Below are 19,621 nucleotides of genomic sequence, written 5' to 3' on the forward strand. Positions count from 1 at the left end.
AACAGAAATCTTCAAGCCTTTCCACAGATTTTCAATGGGATTTAAGTCTGGGCTTTGGCTGGGCCCCTCAAGGACTTTCACATTCTTGTTCTGAAGCCATTCTAGCGTTGATTTGTCTGTATGCTTGGGGTCATTGTCCTGTTGGAACGTAAATCTTTGCCACAGTCTAAGGTCATTTGCAACCTGAAGCAGGTTCTCATTAAGGATTTGCCTGTATTTGGCTCCATTCATTGTTCCCTCTATCCTTACCCGTCTCACAGTCCTTGCCACTGAAAAGCATCCACATAGCATGATGCTGCCACTACCATGCTTCACAGTAGGGATGGTGTTAGATGGGTGAAGAGCTGTGCCTGTTTTTTTCAGACATAGCGCTTTGCATTCAGGCAAAAKAGTAAAATGTTTGTCTCATCAAACCACAGAATATTTTGCCTTATGCTCTGAGTCTTTCATGTGCCTTTTTGCATACATCAGATGTGCTGTCATGTGCCTTCTTCTCAGGAGTGGCTTCCATCTGGCCACTCTCCCATAAAGCCCAGATTGGTGATGTGCTGTAGAGACTGTTGTCCTTCTGTCAGGTTTTCCCATCTCAGCCAAGGAACTTTGTAGTTCTGTCAGAGTGGGTTCTTGGTCCCCTCCCTGACCAAGGTCCTTTTTGCCGGGTTGCTCAGTTTGGTCGGACGGCCGGGTCTAGGCAGAGTCTGGGAAGTTCTATATTTTTTCMATTTCCCAATGGAGACCACTGTGCTCTTGGAAACGTTCAACACTCTAGAAATAGTTTTATACCCTTCCCCAGATATATGCCTCATCACAATTCTATCTCGGAGATCTGCGGACAGTTCCTTGGACTTCATGGTATAGTTTCTGCTCTGACATGCACTGTCAACTGTTGGACCTTATATAGACAGGTGTGTTTCTTTCTAAATCATGTCCAAACAATTGAATTGGCCACAGGTGAATTCCAATMAAGTTGTAGCGACATCTCAATGATGATCAAGGAAATTGGATGCACCTGAGCTCAATTTGACTATTTTTTAAAGTCAGGCTGTATCACAACAAAATGTGACTCACCACCTGTAGCAAAATATGACTGGTGTTTTTTACTGGTAACTCAGAGCTACAAAATGGTATATCATATCATTGCATTTGAAGAACAATGGGAAAGTAWTTCTGCTTTGAAAGTGAATCAACTTGTAAACACACTTTTGAGAAAACCACATTTGAATGTTTTGGTATCTAGTGAAGAGCTCTTTTTTGTCTACACCCATTTAGCATCGTTCACATCCTCTTAAGCTTTAGCCCCACCCATCTCGTTTCACTCTCATAGCGCAAACTTGACGCTCTGGCTGATGATTTATTTACCTCTGGATAACATGAAAACAGCCTAACCAGCTCTCCTGGCAACAATTTCATTACGCTTTTTTGCAGACGTTTATTGACACCGATCATATTGAACGGGTGTTGTACACACGTCACGTAACGCTAGCTAATGAGCCAGCCAGCTAACGTTAGCTAGTTAAAAAACAATGAACAAAGTGCCAACAATGAACAAAGTGCCAACAATGCCTAACATTAGGCTCTAACTAGAAAAGCAAACGGATCTGGGAAACAAATAATAACATCAGCTAAGGAGCCATCCAGCTAATGTTAGCTAGCTAGTTAACAGTACACTTTAGCTTGAAATGAAACCACTTTCTGTCAAAATTAGAGACGTGTAATATTTGAAAATGTAGCTAGCTAATGCTAGATTATCTTACCTGTATACATCATCATACAGGATGGACGCGTTTCCCTGTCAGGATTGCCATACCACGGCTGCCCTTAGTTTGAAGATGTAATCCGGAGACAGGTGTTTTCTTCATCTCTTTTGCTATCATACTCTAATTTCACTGATTTCAAAACTTGATCGTCCAGAAAGTGGRGAGCAACATTAATGCAGCTCCACTACACAATACATTTTTTAAAAAGCCAAGTTCAACAGGATTACCAACACAGACTGACAAACTCAAATAGACAGAAACCTTCAATATGGCAGACCAATCCGAACTCCTCTCTCGGCATGTCCAGCCCACTTATTATATCAGCCAATCATGACTAGTGGGAAGGTTGCTTACTTTTTCTGTGGCTTAACCAACAAGGCTCGTAATTTAACAATTGTATTAATATTTACAGATGGCATACAAGTTTGTTATTAAGGCACATGAAAGTTTAACATGTTCAAGATGACATTTCTGCCCAAAATATTTTTTAACTTTCAAACGACTTGCGATATATGCATCGTTTTCTGAATCGGGTCACAAATGTGGAGTAAGTCAAGGGGTATGAATACTTTCTGAAGGCATTGTGCATGTACATGTATATAAGTTGCACTCTTGAAATATTAACTGCAGTTGAATATAACTTTTGGGCCTTACATTTCTAAAATAGTCAATTGTCCATGTTTACAGTTACCAACATTTCATATCTAAGAACCAACATTTAATATCAGAGAGAGATAGAGAGAGAGCAACTTGTTGAATGTGCCTAATATGGAGAGAGAGATGGAGRTGGAGCTTCAATCACAACCTTTCTGTGTTTACTACTCATGGTTAACCCACTGGCACCATTTCTTWAAAAAATAAGAGAGTGCTCTGAAATCAGAGTCGATAGCAATATCGAATTTACCAGCTTTGTCTATCAACAGTTGTCAGGGTGACATCATGAACATTCTATTTACATGGTAACTTGCATAGTGGAGTCTTTTGTTTCGACATGTATCTAGCTAGCTAAACAATGAACCATGATCCCAACTCATAACGTTACTACCCTGCATGAATCTGCAGGTAGCTAACCAACCAGGTTCAATGTTAGCTAGCTAGCTAACATTAGGCTATAACTAGCAATGCAAATTACTCTGAAATATGAATAAAATTACTACACAGATCACACATGTAACATTAGCTAGCGAGCCAGCCAGCTAACGTTAGCCAGATAGCTAACAGTAAGCTTAAACTTGAAATGAAAATGACTTTCTGACAAAATTACAAATGTGTAATATCAAAACATTTTGCTAGCTAGGCTATCTTACCCGTATACATGGATGGACGCTTCTCCCTCWCTGTCACGGATGCCATGGTTGCCTTTAGTTTGAAGATGTAATCCGGAGACAGGTGTTTTGTACAATAGCCTTCTGTGTGTTCTCTTTTCAACTCCCTCTGCATATTTTCAATCAAACAGCAGAATTTCCTTTGCTATCATACTCTAATTCCACTGATTTCAAAACTCAGTCCTCCAGAAAGTGGAGAGCAACACTTTTGCAGTTCTCGTAAGCGATATCTTTAAAAAAGCTGTGTTAGAAAAGATTACCTACACATACTGAGCAGCTCACGTTATAGACAGAAGCSWSCTACATGGCAGACCAATCCGAACACATCTCTCGGCATGTCCAGCCCACCTATTGTCTCAGCCAATCATGGCTAGCGGAAAGTTTTCTGACTTTTTCCGTTGCTAAACCAACTAGGCTCATAATTTAACAATTTTATTCCCATTAACAGATAGCATACAAGTTTGTTATTAAGGCACATGAAAGTTCACATGTTCCAGAAGGCATTTCTGCCAAAATAAAACACATTTTGATTAAAAATATAAGTTTACATTCAAATGTCTGTCCTGTGAAGTAATGACGTACGACATACACCTAGTTTCCTGAAATGAGTCATATATATATATAGATAAAAATAAAAAACTGGATTCCTCATTTATTAATGACATAAAACAATAAAGCCTTGTTCACCTTTTCACAACATGGAAAATAAAGTACATTTTCTAWTTTATTCTTCATCTTATTATAATGTATATTCGACAGAGCCCATGCAGGAGCCGCAGGGGAACCTGGGTGTTCCTAGGGACATCAGCAGCCCTATCACATCTGATGAAGAGTACCTCAGCCCACTGGAGGAAGGCATGGACTTTGGAGGGCCTGAGACAAGGAAGATAGTCGACACACGATTCAAGGAGCCCCCTGCATTCCAGGTGAGACTGTGTAACACTGGATCCAAAAAGGATCTCTCGTGTGTATCACTTGGCTCTCCTTCACTTTACATTATCCTGTTGTGGTAAACTTAAGCATAGGGGCAAGGGATCAGTTTGGGATTTGGCAACTAGATCTTTCACAAAACTTTTTATTGGCATTGCAATACACTGTAAACTCTATAAATTGTTTTAAACTTAATCTCAAAGCCCTTCATATTGTATGGTGATTCATGCAGTGGATGTTCAAGTAACGTTTTACTTGACACCCAGCGTCATAACACGTTATGACATGGTCATAACCATGTCATAACAGCTGACATAACTTGTCATAACCTGTTATAATATGATCACAATACTGTCATGACATATATTTAGACATAAAAAATAAACGTCCCTTTTTCAGGACCCTGTCTTTCAAAGATCATTCGTAAACATCCAAATAACTTCACAGATCTTCATTGTAAAGGGTTTAAACACCGTTTCCCATGCTTGTTCAATGAACTATAAACAATTAATGAACATTCACCTGTGGAACGGTCGTAAAGACACTAACAGCTTACAGATGGTAGGCAATTAAGGTCACAGTTATGAAAACTTAGGACACTAAAGAGACCTTTCTACGGACTCTGAAATACACCAAAAGAAAGATGCCCAGGGTCCCTGCTCATCTGATTGAACGTGCCTTAGACATGCTGCAWGGAGGAATGAGGACTGCAGATGTGGTCAGCGCAATACATTGCAATGTCTGTACTGTGAGACGCCTAAGACAGCGCTACAGGGAGACAGGACGGACAGCTGCTCATCCTCGCAGTGGCAGACCATGTGTAACCACACCTGCACAGGATTGGTACATCCGAACATCACACCTGAGGGACAGGTACAGGATGGCAACAACAACTGCCCTAGTCAGTGCTCAGACTGTCCGCAATAGGCTGAGAGAGGCTGGACTGAGGGCTTGTAGTCCTGTTGTAAGGCAGGTCCTCACCAGACATCACCGGAAACAACGTCGCCTATGGGCACAAACCCACCRTCGCTGGACCAGATAGGACAGGCAAAAAGTACTCTTCAATGACCAGTCGCGGTTTTGTMTCACCAGGGATGATGGTCGGATTCACGGTTATCATCGRAGGAATGAGCGTTACACCGAGGCCTGTACTCTGAAGTGGGATCGATTTGGAGGTGGAGKGTCCGTCATGGTCTGGGGCGGTGTGTCACAGCATCATCGGACTGAGCTTGTTGTCATTGCAGGCAATCTCAACATTGTGCGTTAAAGGGAAGATCCTCCTCCCTCATGTGGTACCCTTCCTGCAGGCTCATCCTGACATGACCTCCACAAGTCAAACATATCCATTACACCATGCCTACATGTCATGTTATATATACTGTATATATTTTTAATTTACCATTTTAAATTATCATTGTAATTGCACACACATTGATGTGTGCTCTGTTGCTGATGACTGGGATGAATGCAGGAGCAGATTTCAGGGCAGGACAATACATCCTTGTTGTGACTGATGATTGATATAAGGGAAAGTAATGATAGGCCTATTTGGATTGTATGATTAGGATGGTCATAATGCTTCTTGACAGTGTCATAAGTGTATTTTCTACAAGTTATTTAAAATATAATGGGAAAAAGAACATGACTGTAAAGATTCATCACAACAACAAAGGGTTTAAGAAACAAACTTTCAAACAAAAGGAAACTTCTTGGCAGGGAAAAACAAATTGGAATAAATGTGAGTTTTGACACTCTATGACAAATATATGTATTATATATATGTATTATACACTGCTCAAAAAAATAAGGGAACACTAAAATAACACATCCTAGCTGATGAATGAAATATTCTAATAAATACTTTTTTCTTACGTAGTTGATGTGCTGACAACAAAATCACACAATAATTATCAATGGAAATCAATGTATCAACCCATGGAGGTCTGGATTTGGAGTCACACTCAAAATTAAAGTGGAAAACCACACTACAGGCTGATCCAACTTTGATGTAATGTCCTTAAAACAAGTCAAAATGAGGCTCAGTAGTGTGTGTGGCCTCCACGTGCCTGTATGACCTCCCTACAACGCCTGGGCATGCTCCTGATGAGGTGGCGGATGGTCTCCTGAGGGATCTCCTCCCAGACCTGGACTAAAGCATCCGCCAACTCCTGGACAGTCTGTGGTGACGTGGCTGGTGATGGAGCGAGACATGTTGTCCCAGATGTGCTCAATTGGATTCAGGTCTGGGGACGGGCGGGCCAGTCCTAGCATCAATGCCTCCCTCTTGCAGGAACTGCTGACACCTCCAGCCACATGAGGTCTAGCATTGTCTTGCATTAGGAGGAACCCAGGGCAACCGCACCAGCATATGGTCTCACAAGGGGTCTGAGGATCTCATCTCGGTACCTAATGGCAGTCAGGCTACCTTTGGCGAGCACATGGGGGCTGTGCGGCCCCCAAAGAAATGCCACCCCACACCATGACTGACCCACCGCCAAACCGGTCATGCTGGAGGATGTTGAGGCAGCAGAACGTTCTCCACGGCGTCTCCAGACTCTGTCACGTCTGTCACATGTGCTCAGTGTGAACCTGCTTTCATCTGTGAAGAGCACAGGGCGCCAGTGGCGAATTTGCCAATCTTGGTGTTCTCTGGCAAATGCCAAACGTCCTGCACGTGTTGGGCTGTAAGCACAACCCCACTGTGGACGCGGCCCTCATACCACCCTCATGGAGTCTGTTTCTACCGTTTGAGCAGACACATGCACATTTGTGGCCTGCTGGAGGTCATTTTGCAGGGCTCTGGCAGTGCTCCTTCTCCTCCTCCTCCTTGCACAAAGGCGGAGGTAGCGGTCCTGCTGCTGGGTTGTTGCCCTCCTACGGCCTCCTCCACGTCTCCTGATGTACTGGCCTGTCTCCTGGTAGCGCCTCCATGCTCTGGACACTACGCTGACAGACACAGCAAACCTTCTTGCCACAGCTCGCATTGATGTGCCTCCTGGATGAGCTGCACTACCTGAGCCACTTGTCTGGGTTGTAGACTCCGTCTCATGCTACCACTAGAGTGAAAGCCCCGCGCATTCAAAGTGACCAAAACATCAGCCAGGAAGCATAGGAACTGAGAAGTGGTCTGTGGTCGGTCACCACCTGCAGAACTACTCCTTTATTGGGGGTGTCTTGCTAATTGCCTATAATTTCCACCTTTTGTCTATTCCATTTGCACAACAGCATGTGAAATGTATTGTACATCAGTGTTGCTTCCTAAGTGGACAGTTTGATTTCACAGAAGTGTGATTGACTTGGAGTTACATTGTGTTGTTTAAGTGTTCCCTTTATTTTTTTGAGCAGTGTATATACAATCATATGACATCATAATGTAATATGACACTGTGTGTCATGTAAAGTGTTACCGATGTTYCATATAGTGTAGTTTGCATTTCAAAAGTGACAGCATGGAAATGAGACTATGTGCTGTCAACTCCCATTTCAAAATGGCTCATCCTCTGTTTTAACAGGTAACTATGAATGATCAAGCGGTCATTGAGGGGCAAGAAGTGACCATGTCTGTCCGACTAAATGGACAGCCCAAACCCATGGTTTATTGGTAGGTTTCCTTACGCCATTAAATCATYAATTCAATGCTCTGTGTATTTAACCTAAACTGAAAAAGCCTGCTGTAATGTACAAGAGTTATTGATACAATACAGAATGTGTTTTGTCATGCATACACTACATGACCAAAGGTATAGTATGTGAACACCTGCTCGTCAAACATCTCTTTCCAAAATCCTGGGCATTGATATAGAGTTGGTCCCCCCTTTGCTGTTATAACAGCCTCCACTCTTCTGGGAAGGTTTTCCACTAGATGATGGAACATTGCTGCGGGGACTTCCTTCCATTCAGCCACAAGAGCGTTAGTGAGGTCGGGCACTGATGTTGGGCGATTAGGCTTGGCTTTCAGTTGGCGTTCCAATTCATCCCAAAGGTGTTCGATGGGGTTGAGGTGAGGGCTCTGTGCAGGCCAGTCAAGTTCTTCCACACCGATCTCGAAAAAACATTTCTCTATGGACCTCCCTTTGTGCTGAAACAGGAAAGGGCCTTCCCCAAACTTTTGYCCCAAGTTGGAAGCACAGAACCATGCCCCAGACCATTATTCTKCCTCCACCAAACTTTACAGTTGGCACTATGCATCAGGGCAGGTTGCGTTCTCCTGGTATCCGCCAAACCCAGATTCGTCCGTCAGACTGCCAGATGTTAAAGCGTGATTCATCACTCCAGAGAGCCTTTTCACTGCTCCAAAGTCCAATGACGTCGAGCTTTACAGCTCTCCAGCGTACGCTTGGCATTGCGCATGGTGATCTTAGGCTTGTGTGCGGCTGCTCGGCCATGGAAACCCATTTCATGAAGCACACGACGAACAGTTCTTGTGCTGACGTTGCTTCCAGAGGCAGTTTGAAAACTYGGTAGTGAGTGTTGCAATCGAGGACAGACAATTTTTACGTGCTGCGCCCTTCAGCACTCAGAACAGGTGGTCCTGTTCTGTGAGCTTGTGTGGCCTACCACTTTGCGGCTGAGCCGTTGTTGCTCCTAGACCAGGCCTGGGAAATTATTTTCCATGGAGGGCCACATCATATGACAGGATTATACATCATGTGTATGACTGTGTTGACAGATATATMTTTTGTAAATCACTTTTTTAACATATAAACCACATCCATGTTCTCCTATTGGTAGGTATTTTCATTATTAAACATGCAATGAACTACACGGAGGGAAAAGTACACTGCATTCAGCATCACGGACAGAACTCTTGTTAACAGGTATGCACAAAAACACAAGAAAGAGAGAGAGCTCAACATTACATTTGGCTAAGGGGCAGTATCCTGCATTTTTTTTGGAGGTCACAGGCTTTTCCAATGGAAGTCTATGGGTCTATATATAAAAATAGTTCCCAGATTGCAGTTTCTATGGCTTCCACTAGATGTCAACAGTCTTTAAACAGGGTTTCAGGCTTGTTTCTTAAAAAACAAACAAGTAATTGTAGTTTTTCCAAAGTGAGCTAATCAGGAAAGGTAGGCTTTTGGCGTGTGTGAATGATGGCGCGCTCTTCGTTATTTTCCTTTCCTATTGAACACCGTTTTTTCCGTCTGAAATATTATCATTTATTTAAATATTAGGGTACCTGAGGATTGTTTAGAAACATTATTTGGACGAAGTTTACCGGTAGCTTTTTGGATTCCTTTGTATGCATGTTGAAGTTGTGGATTACTGAAATCAATGGCGCCAACTAAAGATRCTTTTTTGGATATAAAGAAGTATAAAGAAGGACTGTATCGAACAAAACAAACATTCATTGTGTAGCTGGCACCCTTGGGATTGCAAACAGAGGAAGATCTTCAATGGTAAGTGATTTATTTAATCGCTTTTTGTGATTTTTGTGAAGCCTGTGCTGGTTGAAAAAGTATTTTGATGTTGTGCGCTGTCCTCAAATAATTGCTTGGTATGCTTTCTTGAAATCTGACAACGCAGTTGGATTAACAAGAAGTTAAGCTTTTAAATGATATGATATGTTCATGAATGTTTAATTTTATGAGTTTGTAATTTGAATTTGGCGCCCTGCAATTTCACTGGATGTGATCCCGCTAGCGGAACACCTAGCCCAAAGATGTACTACTCAATCAGTGTGAGGAGTGAAGTCTGATGGGCATTGACTAGAGCAGTGAAGTCAGGTATAGTGTCGCTATGCGCAGGATTGCTGAGAGGTGAGAGTCAGTAAGGGATGATCTGTGCCTTGACTTGTTATATTTCATCACTGAAAATGTCTTCACATACATAGTTTGCCCCAAACAGTACAAACATCTTCTGAGCATGACTCCTAGTCTTTGGAAAGTTTTGTTCATCGAGAGATACATAGAACCTTGTCAGTGACATTGCTTTGAATAGTTCTCGAATCACTGCATCAGACTGAAGATCGATAAGCTCAAGTTGCAGGTCAGTGGGAGCGTTATCCACATTGAAGGTGAAAGGAGAGGAAACCAACAGCATGTCATTTTCCAACACTTTGAAATCCTCAAAACGACGAGAAAACTCACTATTGAAAGCACGCAGGACCGATGTATACTTCTCCCGCTGGTCATCTGACAGGGAACAGACTAGTAGTGTCGGAAGGTGGGTGAGATTGTTGGCATCTACTTGGCAGGTCAGGAGGAGTAATTTTCCCTTGAAGGCTTTGACAAGGCACATTTCTGACGTGCAAAAAGCCCCTTCCCTTGTAGTTTGGAATTCAGTTCATTCATGAGAGCCATGATGTCCACGGCGTAGGCAAAATCAGMCAACCATTCTTTATCTTGCAGTTGAGTGAAATCCACATATTTTCCTTTCATTTGCAATCTCCAACTTCAGGTCCCACACCTGGTTAAGGAAAGGGGGATACCTACAGTTGTCAGTTGCCCAACTGAATGTATTCAACTGAAAGTGTCTTCCGCATTTAACCTCTCTGGAATATGTGGGACGGTAGCGTCCCAACTGGCCAACATCCAGTGAAAATGCAGAGCGCCAAATTCAAATAAATTATTATAAAAATTAAACTTTCATGAAATCACACATTCAATATACCAAATTAAAGCTACACTTGTTGTGAATCCAGCCAACGTGTCAGATTTCAAAATTGCTTTACGGCGGAAGCAAACAATGCTATTATCTGAGGATAGCACCCAAGCAAACATTCACAGACCATCATATTTCAACCCTCCAGGCGYGACACAAAACGCTGAAATAAAGATWTAATTCAAGCCTTACCTTTGACGAGCTTCTTCTGTTGGCACTCCAATATGTCCCATAAACATCACAAATGGTCCTTTTGTTCGATTAATTCCGTCGATATCCAAAATGTCCATTTATTTGGCGCATTTAATCCAGAAAAACACCGGTTCCAACTCGCTCAACATGACTACAAAAGTTACCTGTAAGCTTTGTCCAAACATTTCAAACTACTTTTGTAATACAACTTTAGGTATTTTTTTATGTAAATAATCGATAAAATTGAAGACGGGATGATCTGTGTTCAATACCGGAGGAAAACAATGTGTAGCATGCTTTCTGGTCACGCGCCTCTAACAAACAGTACACTTCACTCGAGCCTCAWTCTGAACATGGCTACTTCTTCATTTCTCAAAGGAAAAACCTCAACCAATTTCTAAAGACTGTTRACATCCAGTGGAAGCGATAGGAACTGCAAGAAGGTCCCTTACAAATCTGGATTCCCAATTGAAAAAAGAGTGACCTCAAAAACTAAAAAAATCWGAATGGTTTGTCCTCKGGGTTTCGCCTGCCAAATAAGTTCTGTCATATTCACAGACATGATTCAAACAGTTTTAGAAACWTCTGAGTGTTTTCTATCAAAATCTACTAATAATATGCATATATTAGCAACTGGGCCTGAGTAGCAGGCAGTTTACTCTGGGCACGCTTTTCATACAAACGTGAAAATGCTGCCCCCTAGCCCAAAGAAGTTTTAACCCAACCCCTCTTTTAAGCACCTTCCCCAAACTCAGCCATCTCACGTTTTGTTGTAGGGGAGATCTGCATAACCCGACTCTGTCTCTTCCAACAGTGAGATAAACTGCCTGTGGTTTAAAGATTTTTCTCTTATGAAGTTTACCACTAAATGACTGTATCCACAACATGGCTCATTTTCAGAACACATTTACAGAGCACCTGATGAATAATGCAATGCAGGAAAATAATTTTCTGATCTGGGTTCAGCTCAGCTACTTTTTATTCTGTCAAGTTTGCGCACCCATCAGTGGTCACAATCTTTCCCTGTGGTTGTGCTCTTCATTGACTGCACTGATGCAAGCTCCTCTGTAATTTCAAAGTCTGGGGTTATGCCTCGTAAGAATATCAACAACTGCACTGTGTCACGTGCATCACTGCTCTCATCCAGGGCCAATGAGAAATAGGTGAAATCCTTTACCTTGTCTTTCAACTGTTGTTCCATATTCTCTGCGATGTCCCCAACACGCCGTGTCACTGTTCGTCTTGACAGGGAAACATTTTCAAACAGCTCTTTCTTGTCGGGGGAAAGTATTGCTGCAGAGTCCATTAAACATTCTTTAATGAATTCGCCCTCAGCAAATGGCTCACTATGTTAGCAATTTTGTGGGGCAGTACATARCTAGCTCTCTCAATTCCGTCGTTTGCTGAATGCAGTTTTGTTAAAAGTCCTTGCTGCTTTTGCAGCTGAGAAAGCAACTATTTTGATGCACTTGCCCTCTGCTAAGAAGACATATTCCTATATTTCTCTGCATGCTTTGTCTGGAAGTGTCRGGACAAGTTGTAGTCTTTCAAGACAGCAATGCTCTCTTTGCACACCAAGCACACAGCTTTCCCTGATACCTCCACTCTTGCTGGAACACCCTACATTCATTGTCTACTTTCCTTTTCTTTGAAAAACAAAGGCCCTTGCCCAGGCCTGTCCTAGACTTTTCCACTTCACAATAACAGCACTTACAGTTGACTGGGGCAGATCTAGCAGTGCACAAATTTGACTAACTGACTTCTTGGAAAGGTGGCATCCTACAACGGTGCCACGTTGAAAGTCACTGAGGTCTTCAGTAAGGCCATTCTACTGCCAATGTCTGTCTATGGAGATTGCATGGCCGTGTGCTCGATTTTATACACCTATCAGTAATGGGTGTAGCTGAAATAGCCGAATCCACTAATTTGAAAGGGTGTCCACATACTTTTGTATATTGTATCTTGCCATTAGAGTTTTGTGCCTTCTCCACATTGGCATGGTTCACATTGGCAAGACAATGGTTGCTAGGTTTCTGTAATACATTTACAATGTAGTCTTTATAAAACCAGTATACTGTAGTTMCCTCTCCATTGTAATGCATCTCTAAACATTGCAAAATATTTCTAAATATAGAACTCTCTCTTTGTTCAGGCTGAGGGACAGGGAGACGATAAAAACAGACTTGCACCACAAAGTGCGTGAGACCAAGGACTGCACTTTTGAAATGACCATCAACTCAGCTCAGAAGTCGGACACGGGAGTGTACACCTGCAAGATCATCAATGAGTATGGAACAAAGCAGTGCGAATGCAAACTGGAGGTGAAAGGTACAGTACAGCAATGTTGTCTTTTTCCAATGCCTCTCTTTGCTGTATGCCAATCAAATAATACAAAACGTTGGATAACATATTTGTTATGTGAGGTACATATAATGCCTTATAACACCTATACTGTGTTATAACACTGACTCGAAGCAAAGTAATAAGAGCAGTTGTTCTACCCGCACAATGTGTAAGCTACAAAGCTTGGCAGACAACTTACACTCTTCCAGTAAATAATCAAAAGGCATTGGTACCATTAAGAATCTTTAGTTGAAGACATTTTGTTTGAAAACTGTAACAGATACAGAAAGGAGAAACTGTATGAGAAAAAGTCCCTATATACATTCACACAAATGGATACAAATAAAGAACAGCATCTCTATCACGAGTGAGCAACAACAACTAGCCTAGCTAGCCAACATGACCGTGCAGATATGATGCCAATCACAGGAAATGTACCACTAAACATATACACATCATCTAAGTGTCCATATAGCTTAATACATATGATTTAGCTTTGTCAAGAGAGATATCTGAACACTTAAAATAGCTAGATACATCCAAAAACCAAGAAGCTAAATTCCATCCCAAAACGATAGCTAGCATGCTAACGCACAATGTTAAGTGAATGGGTGATAGTTAGCGTAATTAGCTTAGCATCATCGGAATTTAGAAAACTAAAATAAACATGCAAAAAACATTAATATTCTAGAAACCCAATTTGAATTAGCAAAAGCATTTTCTAATAACTCGAAAGTATGTACAGACTCATCTTTAACCAAGGCCTACTAAAATGAACGAATAGAGCTTGTCTGTCTTTTCTGTTCTGACAGGAAATAGCTCTGCACCGATAGTTAGCAAATTAAAAGCTATAGTACCCAAATTTMCCACTAGATGACAACATAGGACAATATAATACTTTGTACAGAAGTACAGCTATCAGAACAGTACTATTAAGCTATAAACTCACAAGTCATTAAAACGTCCTTATAAGCAGTGGTGGGAAAAGTACCAAATTGTTATACTTAATTAAAAGTATTGTAGCGACCCGCACAGACAGCTATGTGTTATGCTKTTAGTTGTTTGTGTTGTACTTACCAGTACCCAGTGTTCGCGTGGCCAATCAACCTGCTATCTTCCAATCACAGGAATKCCTGGAATGTTCTAACGCTGGGCATCCTGGTGATTGGTGGAGTGGGGGGGTTGGCAGGGGGGTGGAGCATTGCAAGTTTAAGACCATGTTTAGCCATTGTTCTCTCTCTTACGTCTGGTCTTCACAAGAGAAGGTCACGGTTGTTTTATATGGATATCTTTGTCGGCGCCATCGCCTCGCTTCAGGTGCTTAGAAAACTATGCAGTTATTTGTTTTTTTAGGTATTCATTCTTACATTGTTAGCYCAGAAAATCTCAAGTGTTATTACATACAGCCGGGAATAACTATTGGATATTAAAGCGATGTCAACTTATCAACATTACGACCAGGAATACGTCTTTCCCGAAGTGGATCCTTTGTTTGGAACTCCACCCTGGACATGGGATCTTATCTCGGAGGCTGACCCAAAACAACGCAGTCGCAGCATGAGAGGCAGACGGAACGGCCTACTGGTCATACTCAGAAGGCGAGCACACCATCCACCGCTTCCGAGGATATTACTCGCCAATGTCCAATCTGGTAGAATTCTGTATCATTACTCCTCTAACTTCCGCGAGGCATACAAAGCCCTCCCCCGCCCTGCATTCGGCAAATCTGACCATGACTCCATTTTGTTGCTCCCAGCCTATAGACAGAAACTAAAACAGGAAACGCCCGTGCTCAGGTCTATCCAACGCTGGTCTGACMAATCGGATTCCACGCTTCAAGATTGCTTTGATCACGTGGACTGGGATCTGTTCCGGATAGCCTCAGACAATAACAGTGATGTATACGCTGACTCGGTGAGCGAGTTTATTAGCAAGTGTATCGGAGATGTCGTACCCTCTGTGAATATTAGAACCATTCCTAACCAGAAACCGTGGATTGATGGCAGCATTCGCACAAAACTGAAAGCGCGAACCACCGCTTTTAATCATGGCAAGGCGACAGGAAACATGACCGAATACAAACAGAGCAGCTGTTCCCTCCGCAAGGCAATCAAACAAGCAAAGCATCAGTATAGAGACAAAGTAGAGTCACAATTCAACGACTCAAACACGAGACGTATGTGGCAGGGTCTACAGCCAATCACGGATTACAAAAAGATAAACCAGCCCCGTCGCGGACATCGACGCCTTGCTCCCAGACAAATTAACCCAACAGCCAATGAAATTGCAGTGCGTCAAATTCAATCAACAGAAATCTCATAAATCWAATTTCTCAAACATACAAGTATTAGGCACCATTTTAAAGATACAATTCTCTTTAATCCAGCCACAGTGTCTGATTTCAAAAAGGCTTTACAGCGAAAGCGCCACAAATGATTATGTTAGGTCACCACCATGTCACAGAAAAACACAGCAATTTTTCACTCCAATTTGCTTACCGCCCCAATAGGTCCACTGACGATGCAGTCGCCATCACACTGCCCTATCCCATCAGGACAAGAGGAATACCTATGTAAGAATGCTGTTCATTGACTACAGCTCAGCATTTAACACCATAGTACCCTCCAAACTTGTCATTAAGCTCGAGACCCTGGGTCTTGACCCCTCCCTGTGCAACTGGGTCCTGGACTTTGACGGGCCGCCCCCAGGTGGTGAAGGTAGGAAACAACATCTCCACCCTGTTGGTCCTCAACACTGGGGCCCCACAAGGGTGAGTTCTCAGYCCTCTCCTGTACTCCCTATTCACACATGCCTGCGTGCCATGCACACYTCCAACTCAATCATCAAGTTTGCAGATGACACTATAGTGGTAGGCTTGATTACCAACAACGACGAGACGRYCTACAGGGAAGAGGTGAGGGCCCTCGGAGTGTGGTGTCAGGAAAATAACCTCTCATTCAACGTCAACAAATCAAAGGAGATGATCGTGAACTTCAGGAAACAGCYGAGGGAGCACCTCCCCATCCACATCGACGGGACAGTAGTGGAGAAGGTAGAACATTTTAAGTTCCCCGGCGTACACATCACGGACAAACTGAAATGGTCCACCCACACACACATTGTTTTGAAGAAGGCACAACAACGTCTCTTCAATCTCAGGAGGCTGAAGAAATTTGGCTTGTCAACTAAAACAGTCACACATTTTTACAGATGCACAATCGAGAGCATCCTGTCGGGCTTTATCACCGCCTGGTACGGCAACTGCAGCGCCCTCAACCGCAAGGCTCTCCAGACGGTAGTGCTGTCTGCACAACGCATCACCAGGGGCAAACTACCTGCCCTCGAAGACACCTACAGCACCCGATGTCACAGGAAGGCCAAAAAGATAATCAAGGACAACAACCACCCGAGCCACTGCCTGTTCACCCTGCTATCATCCAGAAGGCGAKGTCAGTACAGGTGCATCAAWGGTGGGACCGAGAGACTGAAAAACAGCTTCTATGTCAAGGCCATCAGACGGTTAACTTCTTATGGCTGGGGGCAGTATTGAGTAGCTTGGATGAATAAGGTGCCCAGAGGTGCCCAGAGTAAACTGCCTGCTCCTCAGTCCCAGTTGCTAATATATGCATATTATTASTATATTTGRMTRGAAAACACTCTGAAGTTTCTAAAACTGTTTGAATGATGTYTGTGAGTATAMCAGAACWCATATGGCAGRCAAAAACCTGAGAAAAAAATCCAACCAGGAAGTGGGAAATCTGAGGTTGGTCGATTTTCAACTCAGCCCCTATTGAAGATACAGTGGGATATTGGTCATGTTGCACTTCCTAAGGCTTCCAATAGATGTCAACCGTCTTTAGAAACTTGTTTCAGGCTTCTACTGTAAAGGGGGGCTGAATGAGAGGGGATTGAGACATAGGTCTGGCAGAGTGCCAAGAGCTGGTCACCCGCATTCACATGAGAGGTAGCCCCCGTTCCATTTGCTTTTTCTGAAGACAAAGGAATTCTCCGGTTGGAACATTATTGAAGATTTATGTTAAAAACATCCTAAAGATTAATTCTATACATCGTTTGACATGTTTCTACGGATTGTAACGGAACCTTTTGACATTTTGTCTGCAACTAGTGAACGCGCTTCGTGAGTTTTGATTTGTTTACCAAACTCGCTAACAAAAGTAGCTATTTGGACATAAATGATGGACATTATCGAACAAATCACATTTATTGTGGAACGGRTTCCTGGGAGTGCATTCTGATGAAGATCATCAAAGGTAAGTGAATATTTATAATGTTATTTCTGACTTCTGTTGACTGCACAATATGGCGGATATCTTTTTGTCTTGATTGGGCTCTGAGCGCCGACCTCAGATTATTGCATGGTTTGCTTTTTCCGTAAAGCTTTTTTGAAATCTGACACAGCGGTTGCATTAAGAAGTGGATCTAAAATTCCATGTATAACACTTGTATCTTTGATCAACGTTTATTATGAGTATTTCTGGAAATTGATGTGGCTCTCTGCAAAATCACCGGATGTTTTTGGAACTACTGAACATAACGCGCCAATGTATACTGAGATTTTTTGATATAAATATGAACTTTACCGAACAAAACATACATGTATTGTGTAACATGAAGTCCTATGAGTGTCATCTGATGAAGATCATYAAAGGTTAGTGATTAATTTTATCTCTACTTCTGCTTTTTGTGAGTCCTGTCTTTGGCTGGAAAAATGGCTGTGTTTTTCTGTGATTTGGCGGTGACCTAACATAATCGTTTGTGGTGCTTTCGCTGTAAAGCCTTTTTGAAATCGGACACTGTGGTGGGATTAACAACAAGATTACCTTTAAAATGGTATGAGATACTTGTATGTTTGAGTAATTTTAATTATGAGATTTCTGTTGTTTGAATTTGGCGCCCTGCACTTTCACTGGCTGTTGTCATATCGATCCCGTTAACGGGATCACAGCCATAAGAAGTTTTAACATCTGCTAACCATGTGTATGTGACCAATAATGTTTTATTTGGGATTCAATTCAATTTGATTTGATTTTATATTTCGCGTGGACTATGGCCAAGCAGTAGCCTGTGTGGAGTTGGGTTAATAAACAGTGAATTCATAAACTCAAACCTCTGTCTGGACAATTGTTCCTTTATGATCTAGCCAGGTCATTACAGTATAGATACCTTCCTCTATGGGATGCCCCCCCCACGAGACAGTTGAGCAAATGTAGGCTAATGTGATTTGCAAAAAAAAACTTCCCAGGASATAGACATRTCTGATATGGGCWGAAAGCTTAAATTCTTGTTAATCTAACTGAACTGTCTAATTTACAGTAGCTATTACAGTGAAATAATACCATGCTATTGTTTACGGAGAGTCCATAATTATGAACTTCAAAATGTATTAATAAACTAAATAGGCACATTTGGGCAGTCTTGATACAACATTTTGAACAGATATGCAATGGTTCATTGGATCAGTCTAAAACTTTGCACATATACTGCTGCCATCTAGTGGTCARAATCTAAATTGCATCTCTGCTGGAATAATACATGATGGCCTTTCTCTTTCATTTCAAAGATCAWGGTTCAACATATTTTACCAGATCTAATGTGTTATATTCTCCTACATTAATTTCACATTTCCACAAACTTCAAAGTGTTTCCTTTCAAATGGTATCAAGAATATGCATATCCTTGCTTCAGGTCCTGAGCTACAGGCAGTTAGATTTGGGTATGTCATTTTAGGCAAAAATTKGAAAAAAAGGGTCAGATCCTTATGARGTTTTAATTAATAGAAAGTTATTCAAGTGAAAGTCAGCCAGTAAAATACTACTTGAGTAAAAGTTTTAAAGTATTTGGTTTTCAATATACTTAAGTATCAAAAGTAAATGTAATTGCTAAAATATACTTAAGTATCAAAAGTAGAAGTAAAATTATAAATCATTTAAAAATCCTTATATTAAGCAAGAATTTTCTTGTTTCTAAAATATACGGATAGCCACTCCAACACTCAGACATTATTTACAAAAGATGTATTTGTGTTTAGTGAGTCCGCCAGACCATAGGCAGTAGGGATGACCACATGTTCTCTTGATAAGTGTGTGATTTTCACAATTTTCTTGTCCTGCTAAGCATTCATACTTTTGGTGTATGGGAAATGTATGGAGTTAAAAGTACAATATTTTCAATAGGAATGTAGTGAAGCAAAAGTAAAAGTTGTCAAAAATATAAATAGTAAAGTACAGATACCCAAAAAACTACTTAAGTAAAAATACTTTAAAATACTACTTAAGTACTTTACACCACTGCTTATGAGACTCAAATCCATGATTATTGCACAACTTTTAAAACACAGGTGATATATTTAAGTATATACCTTACTAAATACTTAACTTGGTGCAGACTGCCAGATAACGAACAAGTCACAGATTTGATAAAATATTCTCTCTTGTCCTGTGTATCCCCTAG

General features: G+C 41.7%; 1 pseudogene; it reads left to right on the forward strand.

The window, feature by feature from the left end:
- Positions 1 to 19,621, forward strand: part of LOC111959946 (striated muscle preferentially expressed protein kinase-like) — a 156,581-nt pseudogene that overhangs the window by 56,262 nt on the left and 80,698 nt on the right.

Source organism: Salvelinus sp. IW2-2015, linkage group LG36 (assembly GCF_002910315.2).
Source record: "Salvelinus sp. IW2-2015 linkage group LG36, ASM291031v2, whole genome shotgun sequence".
Taxonomy (NCBI): Eukaryota; Metazoa; Chordata; class Actinopteri; order Salmoniformes; family Salmonidae; genus Salvelinus; species Salvelinus sp. IW2-2015.